Here is an 18,828-nt window from a genome sequence, read left to right as displayed (position 1 = left end):
GCCCTGCGAACAGCATCATGAATTTTTTAGATGGCTGGCTGGACTTGGGAGTGCAGTTCAGAACTGGAGGACAGATCTTCCGGTGAAAGTAGCAAACTGGTCTGGAGAGAAGCCAATGACCTTGGCCTCTTTGCCCTGGAAAACCATGGCCGTGGCCCTGAATATCTGCAAATCCTGACCTTCCCTATCTCCCCCTGGCTGTGCCCACATAGCTTTCCCTGGTAAGAGCTGGATTAGCCGAGAAGAAAGCTTCCCAGAGTGAGGAAGAGCTTAGCTGTTTTCCTTCAAGGACTGACTTACGCTGAGGTACTGGGTCTCACTGTTGTACCAACCGAAATTTGTCTCTGGCCTCTTCCACGACTCTTGCCGGCTTCCAGCTCATAATGCCCAAGGCCTGTGCCCATTCTCCATCATCCAAATGCTTGTTCTTGACCTGGCTCTTCCTGCCACAGGGCCCTAGTTCACATCTGGCTGGAACTGGTACACAGTGAATTCCTGCTAAGAAATCAGCTGATAGCATCGGAGGCATGGGCTCTGCTCTACATATGGCATGTGTATCTGAATAGGGACATTCAAAACCCCAAAGTTAGAAAACTCAAAAGGAGTCAATAGCTAGGGGTAGAATTCAGGTGCTTCAACACAGAGACATATGGCGGGGGGGGGGGGGGGGGGGGTCCTGTCGATCTCCCCACATTTGCATATGCATCTAAACCCAGCCCTAGGGGCCATGTCAGCACCATGGATGTCCTTAAATCCAGAATAAAACATTCAGTTTGGAGCAACAGCTCTCTCTCTCTCTCTCTCTCTCTCTCTCTCTCTCTCTTTCTCTCTCAGTTTGTCCTTACGACTCACCGAATCCTAAGACCCAGATCAGGGCATGCTAATGAGTTCATTTTACTGGCAACTGGGACAGGGTCCTTTGTCAAGTGGGGTATTTCCTCTGACGTCACTGAACTGCTCATCGGCCCCAATGTGGGTCTCTGCCAGGAAAACCTGAATTGAAGAGGCGGCTCGGCCTTTGGGGAAAAGGCCTGTGTCCTGGTGGCCTGGGTGTGTCTGCTCCAGGCAGGCCTCTCAGAGCCGCTGATTCCTAGGGTTAAATGCACTTTTGACCCAAGAGGGGGAAAAAAAGTGTAAGCAACGGAGCTACAGCCGGTGCGCTGTTCCTGAATGGGACTTCTGAACCAGTGGGAAGGTGACCGTCCAGCTCCACCTATTCTATGAGGCTGCTGTCTTTCCTGCCCACCCACTGCCCTGCCCTCCCCTCCCTCACCACTTCCCTCCCTATTCTCTTGAAGACTAGCTGCCTAGGTAACACCTTTTGCTTCCAAACCTTCTTTGCTATTCTTCCTTGACCCCTTTCTGAAAACATTCTCTTTCCTCCTTCAATGCCAGACTGTTGGCATCTGTCTCCCTGTCTTGTGCAGGCTGCCATCTCTGGCTCACCACAGTTTTATAATTGCCTCTGGTTAAAGTTTAAATAGATGGGTCTCAGCCCAGGAGAAAAATGTAAACAAGCCATTTCTGCAGTCTTTCAGAACTGCTGACTTCCAGTGCTTTTGAATTGTGTGCTAGGAAATTCATTCAGCTCCTCCCTCACCAAGGAGCTGAGAACCGCCACTGGGCTTTCAGGGACCCGAGAGCCACTCTGACACCATTGAGAGGCTTTTAAATGATCTACACTTTTCCTTTTCACTCAATTAAGGACCCAGTCCCTAGTCTAGGGTGTTTGTCTGGTGTACGGAGGTGAAAGAACAGTTAAGCAATCTTTGTGGGCTGGCTTCTGACAAAAGGAAGGAAGTGAGAGGAACTGTCATTTCCCTGCTGGAATTTTTTCTTTCAGAGAAGGCAGAGATGGTATTTGTTGCCCCTCCCTTCCCCTCAGATTAGCTTACCAGTCTTGAGAATGGGACCATTCTTGGCCAGTGCAGAAGGAAGAGGGCAGGTCTGGTTTGAGCTGGTGATTTAGGCATATATCTGTTTGCCGTGTTTCCTTAGAAGTAAGCAGGCCTTTTTTTTTTTCCTTTTTTTTTGAGTCTTGATTAAGAATATTGATTTTCTATATTTTTCTGCTTTGTGTACTTTATGTACTTGTGATCTGGTGTCAGGATGGATTCAGCAATAATCTCGGATGCTTTAGTCAAGGTTTGGATTGGATCCTTGCCTTCTCCTACTCAAAAGCCTTCAGTAATTCCATTTCAAGTTCAGACTCCTATTCAAAGCCTTCCGTGGCCTGGCTCCAACCCACCTTCACCTTCCACTATTCCAACCATACGTTGACCCTCCTGAACTTTCCACCCACATCCTAAACACGTTCCCCTCCTTATTCCTCAGTGTCCCAGCACGCGCAGAAGCCCCCACCCCCCACCGCCTCCTCTGAGCCTTCTCAAACTTCCATCTTCCTGTGTTCCGTGAAACTTTCCTCGCTGTCTCTGCACAACCAGAACCACCACTGCTTCCTTCAGTTCTCAAGGAGCCCGTGACGGTCCCCTTGACAGTAGCCCTTATTTCATTATCTACTGTTCAGCCTCTGTTTACGTGTCAGCTTCCTGTACTAGCTACGTAGCTCCTTGAATGGAGATGGTTTATTGTATCCCCCCCACATTGCCCCGCTGCGTTTGGGGCCCATGGTCAGTACTCAATGAAGATTAAATCTGTAATGTTTCAACCTGAGAATTTGAGGTCAATATTTAAAAGTAGCTCCTGAGAAGAATCAAGAGGAGTAAAGATAATAGTTTGGAGTCAGACAGATTTGTGTTCAAATCTAAGCTCTGCTGAGTCTTAGTACCAGGAGGGCTTCCTAATTTTTATCCTTTCCAAGCCTCACTTTCTTCATGTGTAAAATGAAGGCAATAAAATTGGTTTCATAGATTTTTGTGAGAATTAAAATGAGAGCATGCAAGTAAAGAACCTAACACAGTTCTGTCTTAGCCTTACCCTCCCTTGATGTTAAAACATTTTAAACGTCGAAGCATTTTACTCTGGAACACGAATCATATTCATTTAATAAAGTGATGCCACCTTTTCCTGTTTCTGCTACAACCTTCCTGGATGCAACAACAATGTCTTCTTATTCGCACCTGCAAGTTTTTCAAAGGCTTGTCTTCTAAGTAGGATTGGACTTACCTACTGATCAGCTGCAGAAATCCCAGTGATGGGGACGATGACCAGGCCGTTGCTGTTTGTCGCTGAGTTATTTTCTCACGTGGAGGGTCGTCTTTACACCATCACACGGACCTCTTCACTCCCAACGTCAATTTTAAAGAAGAGAAAACATACCCATTAGGATCCCCCCGTCTTTCCCGTCCACAAAGTCAGTGGCTACTTTCACCCATGGGAGAGGAGCCGTGGATTCCATTCATCCACCTCACATTTATTGAATGCCTGCTATGCTCCAGGTACTAAGCTAAAAGTTCTGTGCCTTTAAAAGTTTGAATCTAATGGATTTCGGGGTGAAGAGACGGATCTAATTAAGCAAGTCCCGGAGGGGTACATCAGAGGGGACAGTCAGGTATCAGGAAAAGCTTCAGAAAGAGGTGATACTTAAGCGGAGTCTTGAAATACCAGTACATGGCTGTCAACAAAGGGGGCAAAGCACTTCAGGTAGAGGAACCCAACTCTTGTTCCTTCCCTTTGGACCACTATGCACAGCCTGATGCACTGGCTCTGCCATCTTTAGCCTGGACAGCTGTCCCCTCCTCAGTCCAGCGGCGATTTCAGTTCTTCCTTATTATTAGTGATGCTTCCCATCTGAGGACTACCACGAGAAGAAGCTCTGCTGCTGCTTTTGCTGCCAAGGCCAGACAGCAGCTGGAGTGGTGTGAGCTCCGTGGTGGGGGGGAGGGGGGAGGAGTTGAGCATGTGTGTATGAGTTCACCTGCGTCTATGTGTGAATGAGTTTGAGAGTCGGTGGGGGTGGGGGTGTCCATTTGGATGGCCGGCTAGGTGTTTATCTGCAGGTGTTGCCACAGAAAACAGACGTGGATATTCAGAAAACAAAGTGACAACGCAGGCTCTCACAGATCTCACAGACAAGCTGAAAGACTGCTCAGCGAAGGGGGAGGTTGAAACAACCTCAACCAAAACAGAGTGAAACAGAAAAGGAAGTTGCATCAGAAGGGGAAGAATGCCAAGGTCATGCTGAAGAACCATAAATGTCACAAAATAAAAATAAACTTTGTGACTCTTATTTTACCTACTCAAATACATTACAATATCTCCTTCTTTACAGCATTTTAGAATTACTGAAATAATAATATTTAGTGCAGAAAAGATGGAGAACACAGAAAAATACAAAAAAATTGCTATAATTTTTTAAAGTTACATACATAATATCTTATTTATTTGGATCAGTGATTGATTATAACTTTGCCTTCAATTTCAAATATAAGTGTTTTTCTCCAGCACTTAAAAGATATTCAAACAAGTTCTGAGATTGACTTACTGAATTGACTCATATTCAAATAATATAATTTTAAAAGTCTCCTTATTATTAGCACAAATTGAGAAATTTCAATAAAGATACTGCAATAATAGTGAAGCAATTGAGGTGTCAGAACAAGAAATATAGATCCCAGGATGTTATTAAATTTTTTCATTTTCATTTATGTAGAAATGCTAGTCTCTTTACCAAAAAGAAGTAAAAGAGTAGTTTTCTTTTTTATTATATTCATGTAACTGTACAAATAAAATATTTATAGGACTGGTTATAGGTGAGGGGGTTTTATAAAAAGTTAATAAGACACTGGAGTAAGCTTGGTATTGGGTTTCATATGAGTCTTTTGAATCTATTACTTTATAAATATAGTTATAGGAATTGGCTTTCCATCACCTTCTAGGAATTATAATGGCTTCAAACGATTAACTGATTCACCAATCTCACAAACAGTTAAAAGTATATTGAGTTTTCGGCAGTGAACTACGGTACTTTGATTAAAGTACAAAACAGTACTTCTCAGTTGAGTAAATTATTAGTCCATATGCCAGTTTACCAGGTAACTAGCGAATGGGTTTGGCATGGACAGAATTGACTAGGGGGAGAAAAGCTCCCAGTAGTGACAGAGGGAGGCAAGTAAGTCAGATGCATACAGTAGGTACTGTTTGTATACAGTAGGTACTCAGTAAATAACTGATGAAGGAATGAATGAAATGAGTGAATGAGTGGTAAGTACAAAGAAAGTGGCATAAACATCTAATTCAAAACAAAGTTTAAATTTTGCTGCATGACAGAGTTACAATACTTCCCCTATGCTAGCTACCTGGGTAATATATAATGATGTATAATGTATAATTTTCAGAAGTTGTGAGACCCTTAAAAAGGAAAACATCTAGTTTAGGGAGAAATGGAACTCTACGAAAATCTAAATGTTTAGACTTAAGATTTTTTTTTTTTACAAGTCTAAATTCAGTGTTACTTTAGGAACATTTAAAATGAATTAGGTATAAATTGGTTTACTCAAAACCATTATCTACTTTACATATAATTTATTCCAATAATATAAATTTACTAATTAAAATTGTTTTTTTTCTTTTGCAAACTAATTACTGATGGGGCTATAAGCTGGCATCAAATATCATTGGTCTTTGCCAATTGAGGAGGGACCAGCAAAAAAAAAATTAGGAAGAGGAGTAACCATAAACATTACAGTAAAAACAAACAAAACCAGAAAGTTACATGTTTTTTTCCTAGACCAACTGCCTTCCATTAGGCATTTGTTTTCAGAAAATAATCTAAGGGTTGCGGTAGAGGGAGAAAAAAAATAAACTAAGCCCATTGACTGCAGCTTTTTTCCAAGTATCTACATTTTTGTTTAATGAGTGAATGCCCCCAATTTGCCAGTTTCCCTTCCGTCTGGGCTTCCATCTCTCCAGTGGTTCTCCATCTGGACATACTTCTTGACTCAGAATTTGCTGAGGATCTCAAGTCCCACTCCAGAGGAGGCTCATAAACTCCCTACCCCAGCTTATGTTCTGGGAAGTGTGTCCTTTCTGATGGTGTTCCCCAGAAATGGAAAAGATGTGTGTGTGTGTGTGTGTGTGTGTGTGTGTGTGTGTGTGTGTGTGTGAACTTAGGGAATGCTAAATTCTGTTTTCCGTTTTAAATCTATAGATCTTTCCTTCAACAAGTGGCAAGCCATTCTTAATTCCTTCTGCTCTGTACTGAAGAATTTAGTATCACTTCCCCTGGTGATCCAAGGAACTTTGCTCTTTGCCCAAAATACCTCTCTCCCAAGGCAATTTCCCCTCCTCTGAGAAATGCTGTCGTGTCAGGCTGCACTGCCCTTGAACCAGACAACTTTCTCTGCTTGTCTTTATCTGTCTAAATAAAGCTAACCTACATTTGCTGTCTAATTCGTGGATGCTTGCTGATGCTATTTAAAGCTTCCCTCAAAGCTCCGTGGAAAACAAGATGCATTATCTCCAGGAGGGAACCTTTATGTTTGTTGGTCATTTAAGGAATTCAAGAATTTAAAGAATCCATTCAGTCTTCAGCAGTTCAGATGTGAAGGACAGAGGAACTCTTCGAGTTTTTTTATTTCAGGCAGTCTTCATTGACTAGTATGTAGCTGGGATCAGTTGATAGTAAAAGAGGTAGCTAGAAAGTTAATCTCTCTCTCTCTCTCTTTCTCTCTCTCTCTGTGTGTGTCTCTTTCTCGGTCTGTGTGTGTGTGTGTGTGTGAGTGTGTGTGTGTGTGTGTGTGTGTGTGTCTGTGAGTATGAGTCGCTTTGTCTCTAGGCTTCATGAAATCTAGCTTTTCCGAAGATTAATTGCCCGACAGAATGTATTTTTCATTCTGGGCTCTGATAATTGGTTAGTTCACCCTAAGTTGACTTTCGCCTCTCAAGGAACAAACGTGAAAGATCAAAAGGAGATCTCACCTTGGTAAACAGGCTTTTGGTGAGGTTTTGACTGTCTCTGCCTCCCTCTCTTCATCTTCCATGTGACATTTCATTAGAGAATCCTCGCACTTGCACATTCTGGCGGTGGGGTGGGGGGAAGGAAATTCTAAACCGAGAAAGGAATAAAATACTGGGGCTGTAAACAGGACTCCACCGTGCACTTCTATATGACTGCTAATTCAGAGAGGTTTCAAATCTGTTGCTTGTTTTTTCAATCTGGTATTTATGTCGGCCTGTTGGTTTGCTTAATGGGAGGCAGAGCTGGTACAATGGGATAGTTTTAACCATTAGTGCCCTGCTGCTCCCTTAAGCACATGCTTTTATCAGTATTCACTTGTTCAGCCACGATTCTGTGACGTCCATTGCAGTGAGTGAGTCAGAAGCCACAAGCTAACAGGTCTAGTCCTTCCCACCGTCACCTAGGAAACCATCGCATCATCCACAGGAAATGCAGGCCCCAATGGGGAGTGTGCCCACATCGGGTTATGAAGCTGGCAATGAGTTTTTCAAAAGAGGTCAAATAATAATGCACAGAATCTCGGTCTAGGGTGGGAAGTGGATCCAGCCTCGTAGGCATGGCTCGAGGACTATCAGGCAGAAATACCAGGAGAAATAAACCAGCTGAAATCATGTCTGATTTCTGCTTTATAAGAAATTTACCAAGGACGAGGGGTATGGAGACACGGTAAATTTGGACAGTGTGTACAGGGAGATGAGGAAATTGATAAGACATGAAACCAGGTTTTCTGCTGAGTGAAATATATATTCCTTTTATGCGGTCACTCTCCCTTGAGTTCAAAAAGTGATGGAGAGCTCCTTCAGAGAAAACCACACCCTGATTCTCATGCTCTCATTGGATTTTTTCTGCCTGTGCCTTTTTCTCTCCGTTTTTGACCACTATCGCTCAGCCTAGTCCACTGGCTGTCATCTTTCTAAATAGCTGAACATATGCTTAATACAACTGAGAGAAATTACCTGTACCGTTTCATGTTGTTTGATGAGCTTCATGTTTCCAGGCAGATTTATACTCTCATACTGCTACGGGCGATAGATACTTCGTAAAAGTACAGTGTGAGCTGTCCCAGAACTTCCTGGTGTAAACCCAAAGAACCCTAGAAAGAGGACAAAAAACAACAACTCAAGATATCACCCGGTCCAACCATCTCATTTTTCACATGAAAAATGAGTCCCAGAGAAGTGACTGTCTAAGGTCATACAGCGAATTAGTGTCCATGTTGAGGGAGGGGGAAAGGAAAGAGAAAAGGGAGGACGCTTGAACACAAGCTCAAAATGAGTCACCAGGTGATATGCACCTCGTAAGCTGTGGCAACTGAAGTATGGAGTCCTGACTTCAGAGGGGCAATGGGACCTTCCCAGGCTGGTCAGTGTTACTGAGAGTGTGGCGGTTCTGTCCTGAAAACTCAGTGAACAGGGAAAAATGACACACTGAAATGTACCCCGAGGAGGGTAAAGAGGGTGATAACAGTTTTAGGACCTATCATCTAAGAAGGACAATGAAAAAGATTAGACGATTTAGCTTGGAGACCAGAGGATGTGCCGTGGAGGGGTGGGAGAAGGTCTTGTCAAATAAGTGAAAGGCTGTCTTCGAGAGGGCTCAGACTGACTTTGTATGACCGCGAAGGGCAGTCCCAAATTGGTACAAGTTAAAGGGTGATGGGGCTTAGTTCCATATAAGTAATTTTCCCGTAATTCAAGCTGATTGAGATGTATTAACCTGACCAGCGGGGTAGTGAATTAATTCTTTATTTCCATGGGTGTTCAGGTATTCATTCATTCATTGAAAAACACTGATTGCGCACCTGCTATCTACCAGTCATTGCACTAAAGGGACTTTAACGTTGTCATCTGTGTTAATTAAGGTAATATGAGGTGCAGTATTAAATCTGTACACCGTGTCCCTGAAAATAAGACCTAGCCGGACAATCAGCTCTACTGCGTCTTTTGGAGCAAAAATTAATATAAGACCTGGTCTTATTTTACTATAAGACCAGGTGTTATAATATAATATAATATAATATAATATAATATAATATAATATAATATAATATAATATAATATAATATAATATAATATAATAAATATAACATAACATAACATAATATAATACTGGGTCTTATATTAATTTTTGCTCCAAAAGACACATTAGAGCTGATGGTCCAGCTAAGTCTTATTTTCGGGGAAATGGTATCAAACCTAAAACTGTCTTGTGGCTCAGACACGATAGGAAATTTACTTCTCACTGAACAACATCCAAAATGGGTAGGTGGCTCCCTTCCAAGGGGTAGTTCTAGGAAACAGGCCCTCCCATCTTGTAATTCTGCCGTCTTCAATGTGTGGTTTATGGGGTGGGTCTGGGTATTAACATCCTGCTGACAGACAGGGAAAGAATGTGGAGATTATGTGGGGAGAGTTTTATGGGCTGGGCCTGGATGTGGGGCACAGAAACTCCACTCCCGATCTCTCTACCCAGTAGAATTTAGTCTCATGGCCACATCTCACTGCAAGGGAGGCTTTAAACTGCAGTCCTGTGCTTGGGAAAAAGAGGAAACAGGTTTGATGACTGACTAGCAAAACTTTCACCACACTATCCAACTCTGAACTCCTAGAATCATGGTGGCAGAACCAAGACAGCAAATTTAAAACTTTCTTGTTTAATGCCAATGTCATTCTCATGTTTCCATTAAATGTCTTCCTTTTGAAGGTCTGCTAGTCAATAGACAGAGGGTGTCAACAAAATTATACACATTTTAAAAAAGGAAAAAAGTGTATTAAAATTGTAGTACTCAATATATCCCGATAACAAAAGATGAATACAAGTCACATTTGACTTCTGCAATGACAAGAGGTGCTCAAAGTGGTTACCATCAGCGTCCAGACACTTCTGATTACGGCCTGAGCCACGGCGACTAAAGTGTCCACTAGTATACATTTTTTTGGTCACCCTCTTTATATAGTTCAGTTAAAGAAAAACAAGGCAGAGGACGATGTATATAGTATGCCACTTTTGTGAATGAAAAGAGGAAAAACAATGATAATATTTATTTGTATTTGCTTGTATATGTCTGAAGAAACAATGGAAGGATACACACCAATCCATAGGGACCAGGATTGGGGCAAGAGGGATGGAAACATCAGTGGGAGTAAAACTTCTCTGTGTATGACTTCAGATATTATTTACTTAATTAAATATACAAGTATATAATTAAAAAAAAATATTTCCATTGAAGAAGACTTTTTCACTGATTGATCTCTTTGTTTTCAAGTCAAGAAAAGCTTGAGAAAAGGACAATTGGGAGCACAAGCAGGGCATAGCTTATGAGCCAGAGGTAACAATAGTGATAAATACGATGCCTTTCCTATGCCAATGAGCCTGTACTGGATTAATTAGGTTTTTCAAAAGAAAGCAAAGGACTAATGATGCAACAGGTTGGTTTTATGTGGAATCATCTAAAAGTCTCAGAGTGTTTTATATCCTACATCTTTGTTTATTTTCATAACAGTCTTAGCAACTACGACACAAAAGGTTTAAATTAATTTCTTGTTTTGTAAGATACTGTCAGAGCCAAGAATAGAAGTTTAATTGTTGACAATTCATGTCAGACTTGTAGGTCAACCCTCTTCATTGCTGGGGAGCATCAACATTGGAAGTATGTGATACAAATCCTTTATGTTTTATAGCACTTTCATAATTTTTTTCTTATTTAGTTTTCCCATCTGCTATGTGAACTCATTGGGACTGGTATTATCTTTAGGGATGAAAAACAATAGTGACCACTATAAATAAAGTTAAAAGGCTAATGAAAAGTTGAGGGAAGGAGGACTCTCCTTAATATATGAAGAGCTATTACAAATCAATAATTCTTATAAAAGGCAAATATTCCAATAGAAATATTGGCAAAAGATATGCATTCAAAATTGTAGAAAGAGATCTCAATAACAACCAAATAAACATATTAAATATTTTATATCCTTAAAATGAGTAAAGATAAAAGAAAAATAGTAGCTAGTACTGATAAAGGTACATGGAAACAGGAACACTAATATTTTTCTGGAAAGGATTTCAATTGACAAAACATTTCTGAAGGAAAATTTGGAAATATATTAAAACTTTAAACATGTTCATAACACTGTCACCTAGTAACTTTATTCTACTAACTTATTGTAATGAACTATTCAGAGAAACATAACAATTTATGCTAAATCATATTAATATTAATATACTTATGACTTCAGCAAAACGTGGATCATATGACATAGTAAGGAAATGGAATACCAAGCTTCCATTAAAAAAATCATGTTAAAGAATTAACTCAAAGCTAAAAGGAAAATCCCACTACCCAGTGTTAAATAAAAAAGCATGATTCAAATAATAATTAAAAAAAAATCAGAGAAATGTATATACACATTTGTACACCTTAAAAACAGATGAATTCTGAAAGAATTCAGCGACACTTTGAGAATAGAGCTTTTACCACAGCTGGCTTTTAAATGCTTGAACACATCTTTAGCCCTTACCTGAATTAAGATTTAGATTGTAGGCATTCAAAGTTGACGCCAGTGCTCTAATCACACACTCCAAATTATTTCCATTTCTTGGATTACTTTTCCTCATTTCTTGCTGATTGCTGTTCATTGCATAGACCCAGCCAGTGTTTTTCACATGTTTTGGATTGCTTTGTCTTTCAGGATCACCCTTATTTACTGATGATCCATCTCTGCCTCACGTGTAACACTGGCGATTTTTCTTACCACATTCAATTTGTTTGTCTCTTTTCCTCATAATCATAAGCCTCTTCTCAATAACACATTCAACATTCTCATGGCTTTTGCAATTATCAGAACATACTGGGGTTAATAACGTTGCAAAACACCCCAAATAAAATACAGCCAGACTTCTAGTAACATAAAACTCATTGGCCAACGCTTGAAAAACTGTGTCCAACTACTGTTGCCATCTGCTGGGGGAAGGCAAAGTTGAGACACTTTTGCTTTGGGAGCAAATTATTTTTGATCTCAGTGAAAGTTCATGGGTGGTCACACTGCCATAGAACTCCTGCCTTTTCCACTGCCATGGTGCCATTCTGGTGAAGTCATTTGTGACACTAGTCATCAAATCACATATAAATATGTAATCAACCAAAATGATTTTTAGGTAGCTCAGTTGGTTTGCATTGTCTGACGTGGGTTTGATCTCCATGTGGGTTATTTAGCACACAGAGAAAAACTGTTTCACACAGGTAGTCTAGACGTACATCCAGCCATCTCATAAATACATGCTCTTCGGGGAGCGTAGATATAGTGTGGGGTGGAGCAGTCATGTCATTTCAGGACAGTCAATACAGGACAATGCAGTTACCAACCCTTCCTAGCAATATGTGACCCTGCAGTCTTCTAACTCAAATCCTCAATTAGCCATTAATATGAGACAACACACCCTAGTCATATATTCAAAATGAGAAGAAAGAAAAAAGTCTATCAGCACAGATTGGATCACAATGTTCTCCAAATGTGAAATACTAAAGAAAATCACAAGAGGCTCCTTTTCTCTAATTGAGATCTTTAGAAAAAGAGGGTGGTACCTCATTTACCTCTTCTCCCCAGCGACCGGATGACAATGAACTCCTATCGAGTTCGTATTCTGAGATTTGCCAAAGAGCAGGTCACTGTCACCAGAGAATGTAACCCATTGGTTGAAGTACAGAAGGCTACCTACAGATTCACAACTCCGTTGCTGGCCTCAAAGGCAATTTTCTCCCTCTGTTTCAGGATCCACTCCTCCCTCCAACGCCAGCGCTGCATGCGGTTCTCTAAATAACACCGTGTCCCTGGCCTCCTATTTGAGCATTTCAGCAGGGCTCCTTTGAGGTCTGCCCCCCACTGGCTTGTCTTCGTTTATCTGAGTCAGCCATGAGTCACCTCACTCATTAGCGCAACTCAGAATGCCTCTCGTCCTCTGGGTCCCTTTTGTCTCCCTTCTTATAACTAGTTTCCTAGCAGCCTAAGATCGGTGGCCAACCTTGAAGCGAGGGGCTGGGTCCCTACTGATGGCCTATCTGCGCGGTAAAGAGGCTGGCAGACAGCAAGTAGGATTAAAATGATGATAGCAATGACGGCGATGATGATGGCGCCCACGTTGCTTCAGAAGTACTTTAACGGCCAGATTGAGTACTTCTCTGCCTCTGCCTGTGACAGCTCATGGGACAGGACAAGGTCCTTAATTCTCCATCCCTTCTTTCTCTTCCTCGTCTCTTCTTTCCCTCCTCACCCTCCCCCCATCCCCACACACACACCTGTAAGGTACAAGGTGAAATCTTACGGACTCCACTGTGTGAAAAGGGGAAAAGGACAACGTCTTTACACTGGTAGGCACTCTTTTCTCCTGCCTTTTCAGATTGGTTATTCTCATTGCTACGCATTTAATTTTACATTCCCAAAGCTTGCCCTTTTGTGAGAGGTGGACCAGAGCGGACAAAAGAAAAGGATTTATGCCTTGTTGGTGCCTCCTGGGCGTTGAAAGAAGCCTCGTGAAAAGATACTAACAAGAAACTCTACATTCTCTCTAGAAAATACCAACCCACTATTAATAGTTCATCAATCTTACACAAGCCCTTTGTAAAACGGTGGATACTTGACTCAGCTGGGTAGGGACTGGTTTTCAGTAAGTCAGACAAGCTACTTTTGAAAGGGACCCCGAGATCATCACACTGTCCAGCGTTTCACTCCATCACAGACAGTGACTGAGCATGACAGTGAGCGAACCCTGAGCCAGGCCCCCTCGGGCCGTGTTCCTCAAGCTTCACTGTGCAGGCACGTCACCTGGGAAGCTTAAAACGCAGATTCTGGTTCAAGAGGCCTGGAATGTGGACTTGAGGTTCTGCGTTTCTCTCAATTCCCTGGAGACGTCCACCTGCTGCCCACAACCCACACTTTGAGCAGCAAGTGCTGCACAGGGCCAGTCTGACCTTGAAGCTAGGGGCTGGGTCCCTACTGATGACCGGTCTGCTCGGTAAAGAGGCTGACAGACTCTGTGATGCTGCCCGATGCATCCTCCTCCTCAGCTGCTGCTGTTTGATCCACGGAAGCACAGGCTCTGCTGACTTATCTTCCCAATGCTCTTGCCTTTCGCATGTCTTCGCCCCCAGTGGAGGGTGTTAACATGGCAAAATTCAGGTTTGGGGTCTGGGCAAGAAAAGGTCTATTTAGTCTATGAAATCTCGCCTAGGCCATTTTATCAAAGAGCTATGGACTCCCATTTTAGACAGACTCTTTCTGTGCTTGCTACAGAGATCTCCTTTTTATGCCACTTTGTATTCTTTGCCAATTTTTCTGTTGGGATCTTTGTACTTTAATTATTGAGTGGTAATACTAGCACTTGATTAAAATATTAAGGGAAATCTTTTCTTCCCCCAGTGAAGATTCTTTTTAGTCTTTTAATTTTCTCTGTTAATGTTGGAGTTAGGAATCTCAGACTTTAGGCTAACATTAATTTTCTTGGTAATCTGAGCAAGCCCCTTCACTTGTTGTGACACAATTCCTTTTCCTGTAAACGGAGACAGTCATGACTACGTATCTCAGGGAACTGCTGCGTATAGAAAGAAAGTTCTATAGGATGGTGCTCTGTAAACACAGGACATGAATACTTTGTTTTCAGAGCTTATATTAACCTGGTAGTCTTATTGAATCTAGTGTGGGTCATCGCTAACTGGTGTTAACAAGTGAAAACCCGTCTTGTTTTGTGTTTGGTTTTGGGTAAGCAAACATGTATTGAGCACTCGTAAGTACTATAAGGGCTGGTCTAGGTTTTAGGAACATTAACATATATAAAGTAGAAAATTAGAAGCTGCCTATTCAGAACTTTATATGCATAAAGGTGCTTATAATTACTGTATCCCTTTTGCTTCCTCAACTACTCTTTCTAAGTTGTCGACACATGAGATCCCTTACCGCTTCTGGTATGTCCAGGTAAGAAACCACCTCAAAACTGGGGCGAATGGCCTGGTTGTTTCTTGGTTTCTACACTGGCTGTCTCATCTCTGCTAGAACTTTATACTTGTTAAAATTGTTTATTTGTATGGTAGAAGTTATGAGTAATAGGATTCCAATTTAGATGGATAGGTTTGCCTAGCTTTGAGAAATAGAAAATTTGCTCTTTCTTCCCCATCTATGATGTTCAGTGCCTGTAAGTTCTCTCCACTACTGTCTGTTAAAAAAAGAAAGTCAATAGTAAAATAGAAATATCTGGAAATACTGTGTTTTGTCTCTAGTTGAGATTCGTTTTTTAGTAGTCAAAGGAAAGAACCTCTAATGCAAAATTTTAACTATCATCCAGGTAGAGAATATTCCTCCATTATTCTTCCTATGCTGACTTATGGGTCCCTACACGGAGCATAGATTTAAAAAAAAAAAAAAAAAAGTCAATTCTATTGAATCCCATCCATTTGCCAAGCATTGTGCTAAGTGCTTTCACATACATTTTCTTATCTAATGGATCTTTTGCTTTCTCACTGCAGGGAAAAAAGTGAGATTGTGCCTTTACTTTGCCGCCTTCTCTGCCTGGAGTCCTTGCTGCTCCCTGTCTGTGTAAGCCTTACGCTGGTAGCAAGAGAACTCAGCATGTGGCGAAACCATTCTTTTTTCATCTCATCCAGGTTCATGGCAAAAAGTTGGTCAGTTTCTCATTTCTAGAAGATGAGAGGCATTGATTTAGAGAGAAGTGACTGGATCAGGGTGGAAGGCCAAATGCTTTAACAGCACCCCATGGACCCACCTGGGTGGGTACCTACCTCTGGTGAGAGGTCTCTCTTTTACTGGCTTCTTTCCCAAGTAATCCCTTGAAATCTCTGGGGAAAGGATCCTTACACATCCTACTCCCCCTTTGATTTATTTCTTTATGTATGACCATAGGTCCCTAACCACTACCATCACCACACACACACACACACACACACACAAAAAAAACTCTCTTGGGGAAACATAACCGATCTTATGTATTCCCGAGATTACCTGCCATTTTCTCCTCTTACCATGATTCTAAATCTTGGACTCCACTAAGGAAAACATAGCCTCAGGGAAGTTGCATAACCAGGGAAAGGACTCTTCCCTGCGTAATGAGGAGGGCTGACCTGCTATCTCAGCCCTTAGGAATGGCTCTCCAGCTGCTGACAGAGGCCACATGGGTTCAGCCATGAGGCCGGCAGGGACCTCCCCAGTAACTAATACAAAGGAAGGAACCAGGACCAGTCAGAGCTGAGCTGGGGTAACTGACCCATTTATAGAAGTTTCCCCAAGGGCAGTCACCAGCAGTCCAAGTCACAGTGACCTGGCAGTTCAGCAAACTCAGAGATGCTCCCATCTGGTGAATGAATGGTGTCCACCAATGAAAGACTCTGGCAAAGGATATACTTATAATCAAGTGGTGGCACTTTTCTTCCAGAAGCTTACTCTTCATTCTTTCACTTATATAACAGGCATTTGAGTGAATATGCCAGGCACTGAGCTACAGGTTGGCACACTCTGCCCTCTGGGAGCTGACAGTTCAGCAGAAAGGCATAAAAGGACTAAACACAGGAGCTCTAGAACTTAAAAGAGGCACTTAAAATTCAAGAGACAGGAAAGCTTCCCTAAGAGTTTGTGAAAGGTTTACACAGAGGGGAAGGAGGAAGGACATTCCAGGTAGAGGAGGCAGCAGTGCATATTGGAGAAGTAAAGTGGTTTGGTACGGCTGAGGTCAGACTGTGCAAGGGAAGGAGCAAGAAATGATTCTGGAAAGGTCAGCAGTGGTCAGATTATCAAGGTGCAATCTTGTGTGTCGTGCAAGAGGGTCTGAAATCTATCCTAAGGCAACGGGCACCACTAACTGACTTTCTATGGGGAAGGACATGTCAGATCTGCTTTTTAAGGGAGTTTTCTCACTGGTTAGAATTTGGAGATTGGATACAAGGGAAGCAAGCATGGAAGTAGGAGGACTAGGTTGGAATTGCAGCAATTGAAGGAGGAAATAATGTGGGCCTGAACCATAGGAGAGGTCATAGGGATGTAGAGAAAGGTGAGTTTGAGCAATACAATGTAGGTCGCACCAACTGACCTTGGTGGAGCCTGGCGTGCTCAGAATGGCTCTCAGCTCTGGTGGGTGGGGAGACAGGGAAGGAGAAAGCTTACTGGAAGAAGAGGATGAGTTCAGGTTGTAGCAGGAACCCAGCGCAGAAGCCCTCCCACTGGCCTGAATATCAATGGTGGAGTTCATGGCAGCTCAGTGCCAATGGGGACTCCCCGGGTGTACCCCACATGAGGCTTAAGGATGATTTCAGACCCTACTGGCTACAGAGGATGGAGTTCCTAACACAGACCCCTACTAAGAAGCCTCACCTATTAAGATTGAATCTGTGCAGGACTGAGGCTGCAGAAGAGAGGTCTTCAGAACCTGCAGCCAAGCAGGGTCTGACAACCAGTTTCCATGGAGACGTGGTGTGCGCAGGAGGGAGTGAGTAGGAGGGCTGATCCATTCCAGAGCCTTGGGTCACAAGGCTGTGGTGGGCTAACAGATAAACAGGAAAAAGACAGTCAATCAGAAAAGGATACTCAAAACTACTGGCAGTTAATTGGGGTTGTAGCGTCATAATTCTATATTAAGTCTAACAATCTAGAAGGATTAGAGTAAGCCACTTAACGATCCTGCTAGTTATTTCAGGTACCACTTAATGAGGGCACACAGAAGTGGATGCCAACTCAGGCTAACTCTAAATGTTATACACACACCATAAACCCTTCTGTATCCCTGCACTCTAAGTAGCTACATCCTATTTCCAAGTTTCTGGAGAAACAGGCAGAGAGATAGGGGAAGTCAAAATTTTTGTTTTCGTTTGCCATGCTGATGGCAGTAATAATAGTCAGGAAATCTTTGGAGCTCTTTGGGAAATTCAGGTGGTGGCCAAAGCCCCAGATTAGATGGTATTATTAAACAATTTGAGGAACATTCTGGACAGCGGGCAGCAGTGGGGCCCCAAATGTGTGTGTGTGTGTGTGTGTGTGTGTGTGTGTGTGTGTGTTAAAATACACATAACATGTAGTTTGCCATTTTGACCATTTTAAAAGGTACAATTCAGTGGTATTAAGTATATGCATAATCTTATGTAGTAACCATCACCACTATCTATTTCTAAAACTTTACTATCATTCAAAACAAAAACTCTATAGTCATTAAGCAATAACTCCCAAGGGCCTCAAATGTTTTGAACAACTTTATTGTGCTGTGAAAAGTCTGTCTACCTGGTAGGACGATGGTTTGGCTGCGACAAGTAAGAAAACTGGGCTGATTTTGGTTTGGTCAGTTGCTCTCAATTCAGACCTGGAGTTTTTTTGGACCAAGAATCCTTGTCCTGTGGGTAAATTTGTTAAACCTAGTCTCTGGAGGGAGACTGATTTTAACCATCTTAATGACTGATGGGACTTCCTAACTTTGATCTCCACGGTATTCAAATGGCTTGTGGCAGTACTTATTAACAAGTCAGTAAAAATTAAGTCAGGGACACAGGCCCTCATAAAAATCCTATTGGAGGCAAACTTTGCTCCAAAGATAGCTGGGTTTTCGGTAAGATTCAATACTGAAGTCATCTTGGGCCCAGACTTTTCTTTGTGGGAAGTTTTAAATTCCTAACTCAATCATTTTATTTGTTATAGGCTTATTATGAGTTCTATTCCTCAGTTTGGGTAGTTTTTGTCTTTCAAATAATTGGTCCATTTTATTGAAGTTATCTAATTTATTGGCATGCAGTTGTTCACAGTATTTTCCTTTTTTTTTACTATAATCCTTTGTATTTATGTAGGGTCAATAGTAATGTCACCTTTTGTTTCTGATTTTAGTCATTTGATCCTTCTTTCTTTTGTTTTTGTGGTCAGTCTAGCTAAAGG

The 18,828-nt window shown here is 41.9% G+C and overlaps 1 protein-coding gene and 1 long non-coding RNA gene across 4 annotated transcripts in view; one reads left to right on the top strand and one right to left on the bottom strand.

The window, feature by feature from the left end:
- The window catches only part of MKLN1 (muskelin 1), a 283,828-nt gene that overhangs the window by 77,507 nt on the left and 187,493 nt on the right, over window positions 1-18,828 (top strand). The gene's annotated exons all lie outside the window — the stretch shown is intronic.
- The window catches only part of LOC109457901 (uncharacterized), a 141,198-nt gene that overhangs the window by 71,874 nt on the left and 50,496 nt on the right, over window positions 1-18,828 (bottom strand). The window contains exons 7-8 of the long non-coding RNA XR_016021936.1: window positions 7,876-8,012; window positions 3,127-3,239 (exon numbers count right to left, since the gene is read on the bottom strand). This is a non-coding gene — a long non-coding RNA (uncharacterized LOC109457901). The remainder of the gene's footprint in view (window positions 1-3,126; window positions 3,240-7,875; window positions 8,013-18,828) is intronic.

Source organism: Rhinolophus sinicus, chromosome 8 (assembly GCF_057876585.1).
Source record: "Rhinolophus sinicus isolate RSI-liver-muscle chromosome 8, RSI-T2T, whole genome shotgun sequence".
NCBI classification, from domain to species: Eukaryota; Metazoa; Chordata; class Mammalia; order Chiroptera; family Rhinolophidae; genus Rhinolophus; species Rhinolophus sinicus.
Note: the sequence above shows the minus strand (reverse complement) of the source record. Positions and strands in the feature narration are given on the sequence as shown.